Genomic DNA, 18,854 nt, shown 5'->3' with positions numbered 1-18,854 from the left:
ATGAGGCCGTGGGTTGAAAGTCCCAACTTTCATAATTTTTATTAAGAATGCTTTCCAAATTTAGAGATATGCACTTTGCTCATGAAAAAGTAATTCCTAAATAAATATAGTATATATTATTCCTAAAAATTTATTCATAAAACATTTTAGTATATTTATTCAAATAAAGTATCCCACCAAAAACATTAATGTGTAAAAAGGCGTAGATGTCACAGAATCGTAATAAACTCAATTACGTCAGCCCAAAAACGTTGTGAAATCCCGTAGAGAAAGAATTCTTCGAAAAAAATTTCTAAAAATGACATAAATTTATTGAGTAACTTTTCCGTAAAGAAGCATTGAAGTATTACATTAGCAACATCTCCGTGTTGCTATAGATCAACTTATACTATTTGTAGAAAGAGATGGCTGGTATATTGGAACTGTTTTATATCTTTCATCATCATAGTATGGATTAGTCAGTGATAATACTGTTTCTAACATTTTTCATTTTATTAATGTAGAGGTAATGATTATTTTATTTTATCAAGTCAATCTTCTGTTCTGTATTTTGTTGTATACTTTTTATCATTGTTTAAATGATTTTCAAATTAATCGCTCACTGTAAATGGGTAAGTATTATAGAGAAAACAGATATGTATTTAAAATGGAAAAGTGCTACTGAATTTAATTACTCCTTTCTTATTATAGAAATGATGAGTATTTTATGTTTCTATTTAAAAGTTGATGTTAATTTAAATGGAACGTTAAATCATAAAAATAAACTTTTTCTTACCAAAACACTGAAAAATATGCATTCTTATGGATAATCGATCACTGACCACGATGAGGGCCATTAAAACACCTTTGTGAGCAGAACACCCTCAAAAACCATTCTTAAAATTAAAACTCGATCAAACCTAAGCGGTAAATGATAAGATAGATACGAAGTTGGAAGTTTTCAGGGGCAATGGTAACGATATTTTCAATTTCAGATTTGTTTAGTGTATAAAGCAATTTCAACATAATTTAAAGCATATATAACTAGAAGGAAATCAGCTATGTGTCCGACCTTTTTTTTTATCCGATCAACTCTTCCACATAGGGCTATCTTCGATTGCAGAATTTCTCGACTTACTGGATGTTTTGACAAATTGTTTTTAACACTATTTTTAACATTCTGTCAAAATATCACCCACGTGTCTGGCATATCTACTGCAAAAAATTTTTTTTTGCATGTTTGTCTTTCCGCTCAGACCTTCCTCGTAGCTTGGCTGATATTCCAACATTTGTGTGAGTAACCTTGAAAATTTTCCACAGCAGAAAATTCGGGTACTTGTTTAAACTTGCATGTCTCTATTACTCTGTGTGAAAAGGAAGTATATTAACGATTTATTTGTAACAAAACAAGACCATGTAAAAAATAAAATAAAAAATTTTCTTTCCAACATATTTATAATTTTCTTTACAACCTACCTAGCTCGAAAAATGGTGACATGCGATAAATAAAATCACATCAAAACTGATGGCTCGGGATGTTTACCGGAAAAATCCAAGGAAAAGGCTGTGTCGTTATTTCAATATTCAATATCGTAACGCCAATAAAAGGAGGAAATAGACCTTCCAAAATTGAAATAACTAAAACAATACGCTTTATCACATGTCAATCGAATTAATAACAAGGACTGAGAAACATACCAATCAGATTAAAAATTGTATTTTGATATCAGTGTGAAAGGGAAACACATCAACGATTATTATTTTTAACACAAAAAGACTACATTATAAATAAAATGGCCGCTAAGATAATTTAAAAAAATTTATAATTTATAATTTTCTTTACATTACTTACATTTTACTAAGTGGAGGATTTTCTGAAGTTTTTTATTCTTAAATTAGTTATTATATTTATCACATACATTCAACTTCTATAGGTACAGTCTTTTATGTAAAAGAGATGGAATGTGTTTAAATAAAGTTTAAAAGCTTGATTCGTTTGAATTTATAAAGAATATATATATTTTCTTTTGAAATTTTCTATTTTATATATAAAAAAAAACTTTATAATTTAGTAGGTAGTTTGTCTGTGTAATTTAACATAGTTTGTACGTTGGGCTGCAGCTATTAACAGCAAAACTCATACAAAATTTTATACACATAAAGAAAATCACCTTTTCACTTGGTAATTTATGAATTAAGAATTTTATGAAAGTTTTATTTCTCTATAAAAACTTGAATTATTATACATGATGACACAAGTTCACTTCAGATAAATATTATGCATTTTTATGATCTGTACACTCCATACGCCATGTTCCAGAAGTCTGTAACCATCTTTATTAGATTGATATCCTGTTGGTTCAGTTATATACTGGGAAATTTGTCAAATAAAATTTGTTTGGACTTAATTCGGAGAGTATATTGTTAGAATGATCTTGAATTTGACTTTGACCTTCATAGTTATTCAAAAGTTTCCCCGGGTTCAGTAACTTATTATAAAGACCTGTCTATATACACAAAATTGATCTTCATAAAAAAGCTAGACAGTTTTGTTGGAAAGTTCTTTTCGAAAATTCAAATTGAATAAAAAAAACTTTTAACAAAAAGAAAACCGACTTCAAAACATAAACTTTTCCAAAACAAATTAATATGCACTCAAAAGTAAAAAAATAACGATAATATAATGTAGTTAAAATTATAGTTATTTTTTTAGTCGGTGTTAGCTAAGGAAACAACTCTGACAGAACAGTTTGCTACATTAGCTTGGCTGACACCGACTCCAAAAATAACAATAATTTTAATTACATTATATTATCGTTATTTTTTTTACTTTTTAGTGCATATTAATTTATTTTGGAAAAGTTTATCTTTTGAAGTCGGTTTTCCTTTTGTTAAATTTTTTTTTTATTTTGTGATTTTTAATGAATCTGAAGTACACTAACTAATTTGTCACTAAAAAACAGAATCAAATCGGTTGGCGTGATAACGAGTTTTTCGTCCTCTTGTCGTGCATATTTTTGAAATGAACACACTGTAAACTACGAATGCTTTAGATACTATTTTCCGAGGAAAATTAAGTTTGGCTACAAGTAGGTGCCGATGCGGACAAAATCAATCTGATTCGAGCTAAATGAAATGTGAGAAAATGGAAGGTGAAGGAAATTATATTGAGCATAGGTCGGACGATTGGTAAAATATAATTTAATAATATGATTATACAGCGTAAAAATTTCGTAAATGTTAAGACATAGACAGTTCTTATTATGAGATAGAAAGGTAGTACCTTTTAATACTTTTAAACTAAAAGTATTAAATATATAAATTTGGTTTTTAGAAAGCATATGTATATGAATAAATAAGTTGACAAATTATTAGTTGAACATAATTTAATATAATATCCAATTTATAAGTTCAAAGCTCATTCAAAGTTCACTTTACAAAACAACTTAACATTATATACCTTATACTCACTAATATTATAAAGATATATGAAGAAGAAAGGTTTCTTCATCTTATCCTGTCGTGTTCTTACGAACTGCCTAAAATAAAATAAATCTCATCAAAAACATGCATGTAATAAAGCCAAGTTCTGACTTGTTTCAACATAATTTAGCTAAAGGTGTAATACCGTAAATGACTGGCATTCAGTATTTTCACTACTACAATTATTATATACATGAAAATAAGTTTAAAATACTTAATGGCTGAAATTTTTTGGAAGTGTATATGATCTGAGTATAAAACCGATTTTTCGTATTCGTGGTGGTGGGGGAAGATACAACTTCGTGTCAAAACAGGCGTGACTTGCTTTTATTAGTTATTTTATATCAAGTTTTTGGAATTTTTATTATCTGTGGAATGGTAAAAATATCCTAGACCAATAAGGTCAATGACAATGGCCGGTCTAAGGGTACATGAGAAAGGTTGTTTTCGTTTATTGATATATACTGAATAACTAAAAAAACGTATATTTGGGTGGTTTGTCCAATTTTCTAGGGGGGTTGCAATGAAAAAGATAAACTATTTCGATATTTCCCGTAAGTTTCAAGCAATTCTGCGCCGAAAGTCCAAATTGCATTTTTCTAGCATGTCTAGAAGTGCTGTAGAATTTGCATAAGTGAGTCAGTCAATTTTAAAATTAAGGTAGTACCAGCATGAAATCACTTTTCGACAGATTTTGCCGAATTTTTTTTCTCGGGTTTATAATAGCTTTATTTATGAATTCCTAAAATTTCATAATTTTTGACCGTTTAGATCGCGAGATATTTAAAGACAAAGTTCGCGATTTTGAGAGTCATGTCCCATTTAAAGCATGTAAAATGTCCGGTCTCTCCAACTATTTTTTATGATATTATTATATATTGAAGAAAAAGTAGAAAAAAATGTTTATACAATACAATTCTAAAAAAAAAATTTGGAAATTAATTTTCACTTTCGAGATATTAATTTTGACGTAAATTGATCGAAATTGGGACGTTGGCATAATTATTTCCCATTTTAAACGGTCAAAATTTCTGAAACTTTGGGAATTAATCGTAAGCATTATTAAATTCTTAAATTTAATTTTTCGTTAAATTCTGTCGAAAAAAAAATTGTACCATTGCTTTAACATAGAAACTGCAAATACCATGCTGGAACATCCTTAAATTAAAATTATGTTTATATGACTGGTATATGTGTAATAAAGACTCAGAACTTGTGAAACGTACTCCCATTCTTTTAGATAGTACAAATCCACAGTTAGCTTTAAAATACCTCACTCTATTTAATAATAATCATATTGAAAGTAGATGGATATAGTATGTACTATATTAACGTTTACTTTTAAGTGAAGTAAAACAAGTGAAAGCAAACAATTGACTGAGTTAATTGTTGAAATATCATGTATAGACTGTTGTTTACACTGTATCATTACATGGTATAACAAGTGAAAACAAACAATTGACTGATTGGCACTCGTACTCCGAAATTATTTAATTTATAAAAAAAATGGTCTGGTCACAAATTGTAGGAATTTTCCTCCAGTTTAAGTTTGTATTTAGATTTTTTTCTCGTAAAATGACTCGGAAAGTAGATATCGTAGGAAAAACTACTTTTCGACGCCATTTTTCCAATATGACGGCGATTGCGGCAATGATTCGAGATAGCAAAGTGCAAATCGAAAAGAACACCTAAAAATCTGTAAAATTCCTCATTTTTAAACTCCCGGAAAACTTTCCAGGTAACCCCTTTTTTTGAAACAAATGATTAGAGTTACTTCATTTGCTTAAAAGATGTTCTATGTGGTTTAAAGTGGTAAAAAATTAGATTACTTACGGCCCCAACCTGTATATTTACGATTTAAAAAAATCAATAAAATATTTCTGTCAATTTTTTGTATGTAATTTTATATTGTAAACTATGATATGCGAGTGAACTAAGTAAGTACCTAATAAAAGTAGGCACTCATTTACATTTATTAAAATACAGAATCCAGAATGTATTTTCATAATTAGTTACAAATCTCATGTTGATAATCTTTCGTTTTAAAGTTTTAAGTTGTAAATTAATGTACACTCACTGTCAGAAAAAGTGCCACAGTTAAAACATTCTAAGCGTACGCATCATATGTTATGTTATAATAGTAACACTTAGAATGTTTTAAAACGAGCATTTTTTGTGACATTGAGTATAGGTGTAAAGTATGTATTAAACTAATATGTATGTGTTTATATATATGCATGTATGTGTTATGTGTACTGTATTCATCTATAACATCATTCTATAATTTTATGAGTGTATGACGTATAATATAATATTTGATATGGATATTAAAATGTTTTAATGGTTGTTATAAATATACAGCGTGTGCCATTCAAAAAAATCCATAAAATTTCAAAATATAAACAGCCTGAAAATAATGTAACCCTATCGATAAACAGTGTGCTTTTCTGTCAATTATTCAGTAGATATTGATAAACTTGGCTTAACTACCCTTTGGTAACTTGTTTAACTACAGTTAAACATAACTTGAAGTATGCATTGATCATTCAACAAAATCGTTAAATACATTTACAAAAACAGACTAAGACTTCCTATGTAATTTGTCCATAATGTTTTATTCGGAACAATAACTGTATTGTTGATATTTCCACATATCTAATTAAAAAATCGATTGTTTTTGTCCAGATTAATTGGTTATTTTGGACCATTGTAATATTGGTAGCATTAAAATATTTTCACTTTTTATGCAACCTGTATATTACATGTGTGTCTTTATTTTGGGCTAATCACATATATATCAAGATCCTATTCAGAATTTAGTGTAAACCATAATTCTCATTTTGGTAATATCTAATTAGCAGTAAATCCTATACATAGATACATGCATACATACATATAAACTTGCATGAAATATACAAAACCGAAAGTTCTGGATTTGACCATTAGGGACCAAATCAATTACTTTTAGAAAACCTAAATTATTGTATATTAAGTACAGAATATTTAGTCCCAAGTTTGTAAGGCTTGGAAATATTGATGATTCCAACAAAATTTTGGTACAGGTGTACATAAAATCATCTGATTAGTCCGTTTTCGGTTGTCTGCCGGTCTGACTGTCAACACAATAACTCAAAAACGAAGAGAGATATAAAGTTGAAATTTTTTTAACGTGTTTAGGACATAAAAAGTAAGGTTGAGTTAATAAATGAGCAACATAGATCATTCAATGTTGGGGGATCTTGGGACCGTAGGACTCATCTTGTAAACCGTTAGAGATTGGACAAAAGTTTGACCGTAAAAAATGTTCCTTATAAAAATTAAACAAATTTTGTTTGAAACATTTTTTTGCAAATTAGGTGCAAATTTTTTAGTATGTATTATATGGGAATATCAGTTATATGTGTGTCGCTTTCTAAGAGTGGATATCTTTCTTTATTTACATGACGTAAAAAAACAATCGATTGGGTCATCAACACTGTTTATATATGGCATTTCAACAACGATCTCATTTCAACAACGATTCATTTGAACAATTGAATTTCAGTCAATTGTTTGCTTTCACTTGTTTTTTTTTTTCTTGTTTTGTAGAAATCTTTGAAAACATTTCTTCCTTCTACCGTTTTACCAAAAGACCAATGTTAAATATGCCTACTTTGTTAAGTCATTTATTTATTTAAATAATCGGTAAACTCCCACTCCTCCTAAAATTTTCAGAATTCAGTCATCAGATTTATATTCAGTCCAATTTTATATAAAAAAAAATCATTCAGTCCAACTTCATAGAAAAAATTAAGCCTTTTATCCAAAATTGCTCTGGCGCTCGTATATCCTCAAGAAGATGCCTTTTGAATTTGTAAAGTAGCTCCAACAAGAGATGTTTTCCAAACACGCTTTTTAGACAAAAGCTGACATATATAATAAACCCCCAAACGACAAGAAATCTTAAAATTTCTACATAAGTTTTTTGGGGTGACAACAATATTTTTCTATCAGAAAAGAAATAGTATTTTATATGAGTAACATTACGAATGAATCACAAATTGAGTACCTATAGAATATACATATGAAAGGATTTGGAGTCAATGTTGTTTGGATGTGGTGTGTAGTTCTGCTTACGGTAAGGAGTACCTATGATGATGATATTTAATATAAAACCTCATAATATTTTCGTAGTTTAATATGACGACGTATGCTGGGTTTTAAATAAACTTATAAATCATATATTTTATCTACTAGAAAAAAAATTCAGTTTTGCAAACTGATTTAAGCGAACACAAAAGTTTGCCAATTATATTTAAGAATTTTTAAAGAACCATGATTGATTTATAGATTACATGCCAATGATAGAATTTAATATCACACCCCTTGGTGCCTTACCCCTTGCACCATCAAATATGTTCGGCGTTGCTGGATACTAACTCTGCATATAAGTATTCGAAGCGAATAAAATAAATGCGGTATAGAAATAAATCCGCAGTTCGCTTTGAATTCTTATGCAGAGTTAGTATCCAGCAACGCCATATATTTGACAGTGCCGGGGTAAGACACCCAGAAATGTTTCATTCAATTCTCACCTGTACTCAACTGTACCGCGCAAAATTTACGCCATAGTACGTAAACTTACTTTTACATATAAGAGTGTCTTTTTCTAAATGCTTCTTGGTGGCTCATTTCACCCGAAAAATTTTAGCATGGGCTTGTAGAGTCTATTATAGTAGTTTCCAAATTATGTTTTGTTATTTTCTTGACTAACTTACTATATGTTCAGCACTTTAGTACTACATCTTTTCTAAGGCCGATCAAAAATCTGTTTTTTGAGATTAATACCTTTTTAACCTTTAATAAAAGAAAGTATATTTCCTCCAAGCATAAGTTATTTTCATTGTTCAATCTTGAGTTCTAAGCTACTCAGTACAGAACAAAAGCTCAGCAATATGGGAAAAGAGTGCTAATTTATTATAAATTTTACACATTAAGAAATGCATGGCGTTTACTACAATGTATTATAGTATTGAATAGGGCTATAGGTACATCAGAAGTATGAGCCTGACGTCCATATTGCATTGACTTGTCTATTGTGCTATTTTTTTCTTTAAATTTTCTGAAAAGGCAATCCTCAAAAACTTATTTAATGCTGAAGTATAACTAATCAGAGTGCTGTGGTCGGTTGGTAACGCTTAATAAGAATTCAAAAATGGCTTTATGAACCACTCCAAAATTTGACCTTATTCGTCTATATCTCGAGTATCTATCACTTAGATGTAAGATGTCTATGATTATTCCAACACTCATTATATAAATAAATTTTACTGTTTTTACTTGAACAGAAAAGCATACTAAACATGAATAGATAGATACAAACATAATATATCTAACCTAACACAAGTCACCCATCATAATCATAAACTCATGCATAACTTAGCAACCAGTTATTTTATGAGCTTGTAAAACCATAGAGATGGTGGCTTATATTTGTGTTATTGTAAAATGTTACAGACATCACATAGGTACAGAACCTGCACATATAAACGGAAGAATATAATAAACAGGCTTGGGTGTTTTCCAACTGGGCACAAAAATACGGCTTGAGACTTTCAGGTCATGGACACACAGGTCAATGTCCTTAATTGCACTTGACAACTTTTGGCTAAAGCATTTTTTATTAATTATTTTATAGTCAACAAAAATATAGTCGAAATGTTAGTTTTTTATGAGAATCAATTTTCTTTTTAAAAGTGTTATTTTTAACCGACATCAAACAAAAAAGGAGGAGGTTCTCAATTGAACTGAATTTTTTGTTTGTTTGTTACCTCAGAACTTTTGACTGGGTGAACCGATATTGATTCTGATATTCTTTCTATTTAAACTTGGTACTTCTCATGTGGTTCCATTCCAATTTGGTCCAGTTCTGACAATGGCATCCATGAAAAAACCATATAAGTCTTAAATTTGCATTAAGTATTTGTGCGACAAATGGACAACCGATTTCGATGGTTCGTTTTTAGTGCCAAACTAGTTAGTGTACTTCAGATTCACTAAAAATTAAAAATTAAATAACTTTTAACAAAAAAAACACCGACTTCAAAAATCCTATTCCAAAACAAATTAATAAGCACTAAAAAGTGAAAAAATAATTGCGTGTTCTTCTGAATTACAAACAATAATCAAAATATTTTTTCGAGTTCTCCTCAGTAAAGTGAAATAAAAAATATTGGACTACTAAAAAGGCAATTAAATTATTACGATACTATAATATAGCTATACAGGTATTGCTATTTTTGGAGTAGGTCAGCTAAGTTAATGAAGCAAACTGTTCTGTCACAGTTGTTTCCTTGGCTGACACCGACTCAAAAATAATTCACTTTAAGTAGTCTAATTTTTTTTTTTTCATTTAACTTAGGATAACTCTTAAAAATATTTTCATTATTGTTTGTTATTCAGAAGAATATGCAATTATTTTTGCACTTTTTAGTGCTTATTAATGAATTATTAGCCATAATAGATTAAAATGGTTCACCCTGGGGGGGGGGGTATGAAAATAGCACACTCTTTTAATGTACTAATCATTCCATTAATCTCTGCTATTTTTTCAATGATTTAAGCTTGCTCTGACCTTAAATATATATTTACTGCTTCAAGCCATTATTGATTTTTGCAACATTAAGAGGATTATTAGGTAACATAATTAATTTTGTGCCCAGATCATTCACAAATATACACACCATGATCTAAACAGTGGTACCATCAAAATAATGATAATAATAATAATAATAATAGTAATATTCGTTTTAAAATATAATCCTCTTATCATTTGTACTTATATACGACGTTCATATGTTATATTTTCATTTTTCATTGTGTTTGTGTATTTGTTATTTTGTTATTTTGTTATTTGCTATTTGTTGTTGTTTTTGTTGTTGTTAATGTTCAATAATAATAAAATGATGCAGTGCATTTTAGTCCAGTATGAAATAACACATAGCATTCTGATTAACTACCAAAATGTGATTCATCTATATCTAGCTCGTTCTTGTCCTTCTACCACAATAAATCAAAACAAACGTTCGATGTGATTTCGGTTCACAGAGTAATCCGTACTGTTTTTGATTTCGAAAAACATGTCGTTCCTCCTGGCAAATGCTAATCTGTTGTAATGTTAGTGTGTTGTTATTATTAGAATCCATATTCCTATAGGGATGTTTTTATGTTTGTTTGTTTGTTACGCTTTCACGCAAAAACTACCAAATGGATTTGAATGAAACTATACAACAACTAGCGGCCCCGACGGACGTTGTCCCGTAAAAACGTAACTCCAATTCATGAATACCTATACTACGTTTAGCCTGTCCGCTAAACCCATCCCGCTAAACCCCAATTTAACTCCTATTTATTGGAGTGGCCTGACCTTCGACCTTTGGCCTGACCTTTGATAGTAGAGCTCGCTGCGCTCGCATATGGCTCTAATAAATGCCTATTGACAATACCTGAATACTATTAAAAATACATAGTACACATAGTATACATAATGTGATATGATTTATATGCGCTCCCACCATTTAATGAAATTTCATTTTTTTGGTACGGAGCCCTCAAAAACAGTTGTACTGGACCAAATTGTAAATCTAAACCATTCTCGAATCTCCACGAACACACACAAAAAATTTCATCAAAATCGGTCCAGCCGTCTAGGAGGAGTTCAATTACATACACACGCACACAAGAAATATATATATTAAGATATAGCTCATACATCAGAATAACACATATTATGACTAATAGCTCGTTTTGTAGTTTACCAATTGCAAAATTACATAAAAGTCGTAGAGCTTGTGGGGAACATCATGCTCTGTCATCAGATTGGATCTAGTTCTCTGGGTTGCTTTGATAGGCAAGTAAGATCCGAAAAGGTAAAAGATGGAACACTTTTAATTAGAAAGTTGTTTCTCACAAAAAAGCTATTTTTATTTTAAACTTTTTTTTTTAAATTCGGGTAGTTTTGGAGAAAAGTCGACTTAAAAGTATATCATATCGAAAGAAAATATGTTAGCTTTAGAAAAATGCTTTAACCAAAAATTATCAAGAGAGTCAATAGAAGACATTCGCCTATGACCATGACCGGAAATTCTAGTTTCGATGTAATGTGACCTTAATCTTCGAATTATATTGAAAATTTACCTTGCATGAAGAGTTATTAACACAGCCGAATGAACTTTCTTGTCCTTGATAGCTTTTGTCTAAATAGTTTTTCTATAGCTGGCGTATATAACGTCAATTTTGGCAATTTTCAAAAATTTTGAGCGATAGTTCGATTGTTAGATTAATGTTGTACGTCTTTTTGGCATTACGTGTTAGAAACTGTCTATATTTTGAGTATTTAAATGAAGAGACTGTGTACATTTCACCTAAAATTGAATATCTTTAATAACTAATTTAATTAACATTTGAATATTTTTCAAAAATGAAGCACCCTTTCATACTGAACTAAGGATATATGTTCATATATATATGTTTATACAAAATACATAAAACATTAACAATCAAAACACATTATGATTGATATTATTATGAACATTATTATTAAATTAATGTTTGTATTACATTATGTATACGTTAGTTACGTTGATCATCATACGTTTATAGACGTGGGGTGTTATTTTAATTATAAACCAACGCTTCGTCCCATAATAAAGTTGCTTTATAAAGTTATTTAAAGCGTCGCCACGACGAAAGTTCACAAATGATAGGTATGTCATGTAGTTTCGAGAAATTTTCAGATATAATTATTACAGAGTAAGTTCCTAGACCTCACAGATCTGTTATGTATTGTAAAGATCAAATATACGGTTAAAATGTATTGTCATTTAATTCACACTATCTCTATTTATTGGAGTAGACTTGTATCCCAATGAAGTATATTATCCAAGTGAGATACTCAATATTTTTCTCAGATGATCAATTTTGAAAACAAAATTATTTTCGTACTGACAATAAAATTGGTCGCCCGAGGAAAATATTTAGAATAAATGAGGGATAAGTGGCTACACAGGAGGGGAAGGCTATGTGGCCATAATATGAACAGATGAACAGTAGTTTCACTGGTTTTTGTTAACTTCCCACTATAGGAAGCTATTGTAATGGGTCCGATTTTCGAAATCGAAATTTTCAACATATCGTTACGTTGCATGGTTAGGACAAGGCATTTACACTTATTTGGAGAAGAAGTTTGTGTGCGTGTGTGTGTGTCTGTGTGTGTGTTTGTACGTACGTTAATCCGATCTTACGCACTCTTGCACGAGATATTAGGCTGAATTACGTACTGTTTTATCAAATTCGAAAGTGTTGAATTGATTTTCACAGTTCGTAGCTTAGTTAAAAAACCTTGAACGATAATGCATAAAAGTGTATTCTTAACAGTGTTAGTAAAGAAAACAATAAGTTACTTCGTCAAAAAAAATTGCACCCCCAGTACGCTTTCACAGTTCGACTATTTATATGCATAAAATTTACAATTTATTATTGCCAGCCAAATTAATTCATGCGTTGCTATGGATTTATTGTCTCTACATGCCACTATTTGATGCAGCAAGCATGTTTCGCATTATTACTAAAATTTAGTTATTTCCTAATCTTATAATTGTGGCCATAAATAATATTAATAATTCACTGTTCATAGTTTTACATAACGTGTATTTATGTACATATCTATGTATATATTATTATTGCATATGCATATTAAAATCTTAAAATTCCATATATATTATATTATATATATATATATATATTATTTTATTATACTCATTTCTAATGTTTTAGTGTAATAAAATTATTGTTTCGTTTGTGTCATATACAGTAATGGACAAAAGTTATAACACACTCGATTATTCCGAAAGCAGATAAGGATTCGAATTTCCACATGTGACACGATCCCACATATTGGATAACATTATGCTTGTATCGCTTTGAAGTTACAAGCACAATAATCTAAACAAATATAAATATATTTACCAGCGGACCAGCAGCCTAAGGATTGTTTGCTGTAATTTGTTTTTGTGTTCAACACTACTTAGACTCCTTAGATTTTGCTTCTACCTAGAACCCCTCACGTTGCCGGGTTCTATTTTCTAGACAGGGAACTGGCATGCACCTTGAGTACCTTTCGCCACTTCAGAAAACCGTCTCTACACCTCGCTGGGAAAGCATCCCTTTCGAAATATTCTGTTTTGAGTTGTTGTTAAATAAAAATTTTTGGTTACCAACTAAATGTTGTTATCAGGTGTCAAATAAACCTATAATCACTTGCGTCTACCATTCAATAATCTTTATTAGCGTGATGAGAACGCGTTCACGCTTTCTGCACATGCGTCAAATATTTCATACGTTAAATATTCTTTAATTTACTAAGCTCGAATTTGAATATATGAATAATTTCAGAACAAAAATCCAAATAATCATATTCATATTCGTTAATTTTAGTTATACTGTCAATATTTTTGGAATTAATTTCTGAAGGACTTGAAAAAAAAAATTAAAAAAAAAAAACTCTAGTGGACTGAAATAATCTGCAAATTCAGGATTTGAAAACAGAAAATGATATGAAGATAAAGAAAGTTTCAACCACATTTACCATTTGAAAAATCAATGTTACTTAGGTTTTAAATCGAGCGTGAGCAAAAGGCTCAAAACGCGAATGCTGACGGGTTAAATGCAACTTTAAGAATTACTTTACGCTTGTTGACGAGATTATTCTGCATGTATGTATAATTAAAGAAAATCTTTTAAATCAAACTTACGTAATTGAACAAAAATTATGTGTTAATTGCTACATACAGCTTTGCTCAACCATGGATTGTTCAATGTGGTTCTTAGTTCTCAAAGTGTTTGAGCGTTTCCAATGCTGTACATAATTATTCTATTAAATTGTGTAAGGGTGAAACATATAATAATTATTCTGTTATTGGTGCATGTGTAATATAAATAAAACAGGTTAATATCATTACAAATCATCAAATATATTAAAATGTGACATTTCGTTGGTGGGTTAGTTCGTTGCTAGCTATTATATCAACCAAATGTATTAAATTATTATTATTTAAAATTATCATATTTATAGTATAGCTACAAATAATAATGGGCCATTTATTAGTTTTGTTTTGAGTAAAATAAAATAAAAATCAATAACAATAAATTACAATTGAAAAAAGTAACAGCAACGTAAAATTCTGCTAAAATAATTCCATAAGTGGTTGGATAAAATTAACCTACTTTCATGTTTTCTCAACTTTCAGAACCCCGAATCAGTCCACGTATTTTTTGTTAACGTCTCACTAAGTATGAATTTTGTATTGTCCTTTCTTTTCAGATTTCCACCTACGATTGAAATTAACGAAGTACGCCCCGCACCTGAAAGCGTCTGCGTTACTGGTGCGTACCCCTTTCTACAGGTACATATTGCAGATTTTAAAGTCGTTCTAAAAACTAAAAAAAGACATTTAAACAAAAATTTAAATTAAAAATAAATCCATTTAGGAATATAAATGTATCATTAGATACTATGGTAAATATCTAAAAAGTCATCTCAGTATGATTTACTGTTATAATCACAGAATTTTCCAGACTTTTACCAGAATTTGCCAAAGAAATAAAAAACAACAATGAACTCCTTTCTGCCATGTTCTTATGGCTAAGATAGGCGTGGGCCATTATAATGTTCAATAAATGATAAAAAAAGAGCCCTCTACACCCATTCCTATTCAATTATATAATTGTTAATAATATTCGATAAAGGTAGAGTTAAAAAATTATATTTAAGACAGATTGTTTGATTACAGTCTGTAATTTAAATTAAAAATTATATTAACTTACAAACCTTATCTTAAAGATATTAAAGAAAGCAAATCTTAAACAACCCCCTTTCTCAATTTAAATGGGAGTTGTGTATACTTAGCATATAAACGTTATTCAAGGTCTCGAATAAAAGCCTCTTTTGTAAGAAAATACATATTTCTTTTTTTTTTTATGTCTAGTTAAAACTTTTTATTTCTTAACTATATACTTTTATAGTATTTATTTTGTGTTTAATCACTTTTTTAAAACTGTTAAAATATGCAAAAAAAAAAGTTTTTGCTCATACATAAAAACCTTCTTTCGTTCTGTATAAATATTATTTCTATAAAATTGAAAATTATTTGTTAAATAAATGGGTATTTTATGAAAACATAATTATGTAAAATGCAAAAGAAAACGAACGAACGATAAACGTAGCGTACATGGCGGCACCAGTACCATATAGTTGGTGGTTGTGTAATAATTTACAGGCCTTATTCAAAATTGAAAATAACAACTTCAGTTAAAGTTAGTTAGTTCTTTGTTGGTTGTGTGTTTTTCTTATGACTACATAAAATTGATGATGAAGTTTTTGGTATATTGTTAAAGGTACAGAGTCATCCATGTTTTTAGATACTCTTCTGGGAATAGATCTTCTCCTCCTATCAATTACATTTCAGTAAAAAAAAATTGTGCCGGGGGTTGAAACTTCTGATAACGATTATGATCGGGTTTAACGTCTGTTTTTCAGACATCCATCTATAACAGAGATCACCCACGTCATTATTTTTTATCCAAACGACGACAGCTGGATGATCGATTTACCGCCCCATTAAATATAATTGATCAAACTTCCACTGGCTGGATTCGAACCCACAACCTCACCGTCAGCAGTCAAACGGTTAAAGGCGCCGTTACTCGCTCGGTCATTGAGCCGGTTGAAACTTCTAATAACAGAATGAGGTTGATTTTATGCACTTCGATAGGTATGCGAAATTACCTTTAAAAAGCTCGGTTAGTCAAACAGGACTTACAGCATTTTTATCAGATGATTTGAATGATCCTATATAAATATAAGTTCTACTCCTCGGTCCTTAGAATTCGGTTCTTAGAAGAATTTATTTAGTATGCACAACACGCAGGCAAGCAAGAAGATATAATAGAAAAAATTTGCATTCGGTGCCCTATTTTGATGATCGAGCTCTCCAGGATTTATCCTGTAGAGTTTACACTGCTTTAAACATGACCATTTTGCGGGCAGGTAAAAATATTTTAATGATCAAAATTTTACTTTGCATTTTAAGCTTTAATTTTTGTTGAGTGACCAGTCCGTACTCTCAGATCAGAATTTGAAGAAAGTTCCGATAGCACGATTTCGACCAATGACAATAACAATTCTTCAATAATAACAGTGATAGTTCCATTTTTAGTCAAAAATGCCCATTTTACGTTCGGATCTTAGTTTATTAGGGTTCATAACCACTAAATAACTTTACGTACAGTACTATTCTTTAACTGCGCATTATCTCGATATTTAATTGGTCATATTTTGTCATACCGGTAAATTTCTCACACAATTTGTACGACTAGAATAAAATATCTGCCAGGATTAATAATAATAAAATAACATGAATAACTGGCGAAAAATAATCAACTCTTGCGTAATTATTTCCATTGTATTTTTTTCTGATGATTCTGTACAAGAATTACAAAAGAAAAGTAAAGAGATGGATGAAAAGAGTACGACGAATAAACTCGACGACAACGAACAACGACGATTGAGATGATGATGATGATTATGAGTATTCTTATTATCATGGTTGTGTTCATGAAGCATGCAAGCTGTCATTGAGAGAACATAACTCTTTTTACAGAATTTAACGAGTATGAAAAAGTAGGAAAATTATTATATTTACAAAATCGACAAAATTATATTCTTCTTACACTTACTGCGTGAACTTACTTACTTGCTGCTATTTCTTGTGTCTCTCTACTTATTTCACTACACATTTTGTTAATAAATTGTATACACGGAGAAAAATTTACTGCTTTTTGGAATCTCGTTCGATCTTACATTATGGTTATATGTATTTACTATCAAGAGATTGTAATTAACGTTCAACCATCAATGATAAAAAAATAAAATAAAAATTTAATGTGCATTGTATCCGAATAGAAATTCTAGAAAATCAAAGAATTTTTATCGGGTGTTGATGGGCAATGTTTATTTAATTTCTTTTTTTTAATTTCACATAATAATATAATAATCCAATATTACTGTAATTAATTGTAGAGAACTTTAGTTTGTGGAACTCCATAATTAGGATTTTGAAGAAATAAAATTTCTAATTTTCTTTGCATATTCTACTATATTTTTTAATAATTTAAAATATGTTGACATGTTTTATCTAACATAGACATTTTCAAAAGATGAAAGTTGTTAATGAAACATGTCAACATACCCATCCATCCAAACTTTCACGATTATAATATATATCAAATGTATTATGGAATATAAAAAATTGTTTTACAAAAAGATACCATTAAAAGTAACAATTTGACACCAGAACGGATTTTGTGCGATTCATACCAACCGAGAAATTAATAAGCGAAAAACGCGATAACTTCGTTCATAATTCCAAAACAACTTCCTACACTCCAATTTTTTACAAAGTATGTTTTCTTAAAAACTACCTACTACTTATATTTAACTATCCCGTTTTTCTTCCCACCCTGAAAAGATATTTAGATAGCGAATTGTTATAACCTTATGCCTTTGCCGGATAAGCTGAAAAATTGCATAAAGAAAGTATTCACTATCAAATAAGATAAGATCTAACAGCTCCCGATCTTATAGCTAAAAATATTGTTATATATTCTAATATGGTGGTTAAGGGTTAATAAAAATGGACAAAGTAGAAAAATGGATTTATTGCGAAAATGCTCAATTTTTAAGCGGATAGGTCAAGAATGATTCTATAGTCCGTATGTTTAAATAAAGAAAATTCTGGTGTTGGAAGTCATATGATGTTAACTTTTCCAAGTTTATTTTTGTTTGTAGGTGGGATATAAACGACAAAGTTTCTAATTTATGCAAAAGTTGAGTGTAACGTATGTGACAAATAGAGTGTACAAGCAAGTAGTAAGCAGTAGTTGTTACTATGACCAACAGGTGTTGATATGCACGACTGTTGTTAAATTTAGTATGTAAAACTTTTTCTTATCTATTGTTTGCGGTTTTATAGAGAGATATATAAGTACACAGTGAACTACTACTTTAATCTATAATGGCTAATGGTTCGTTTTGTAAATACCTTATTTACCTCTTGGCAGAAAGGGTTTTCTGATTTTTTTTGCGCCATATCCTAGAATTATTGAAAATTTGCCTGAGCATTGATTTAATTTTAATGAAGTATTTTTTGTTTGTCAAAAAAGCGAAGATAAATATCCCATTTTGATAAAAAGATTCAAAAAAATGATCTGATGAGGTGGAAGGTAAAGAAAAGAGGGGGAATTCAAAACAGCGAAGACACAAATCCCATTTTAATTAAACGACTCTTAAAAAAGAT

General features: G+C 29.8%; 1 protein-coding gene across 1 annotated transcript in view; it reads left to right on the top strand.

The window, feature by feature from the left end:
* LOC123297713 (serine/threonine-protein kinase SIK1-like) overlaps positions 1-18,854 on the top strand; it is a 456,760-nt gene that overhangs the window by 258,315 nt on the left and 179,591 nt on the right. The window lies entirely within an intron of this gene.

The sequence above is a fragment of the Chrysoperla carnea genome, chromosome 4, assembly GCF_905475395.1.
Source record: "Chrysoperla carnea chromosome 4, inChrCarn1.1, whole genome shotgun sequence".
In the NCBI taxonomy this organism is placed as follows: Eukaryota; Metazoa; Arthropoda; class Insecta; order Neuroptera; family Chrysopidae; genus Chrysoperla; species Chrysoperla carnea.
Note: the sequence above shows the minus strand (reverse complement) of the source record. Positions and strands in the feature narration are given on the sequence as shown.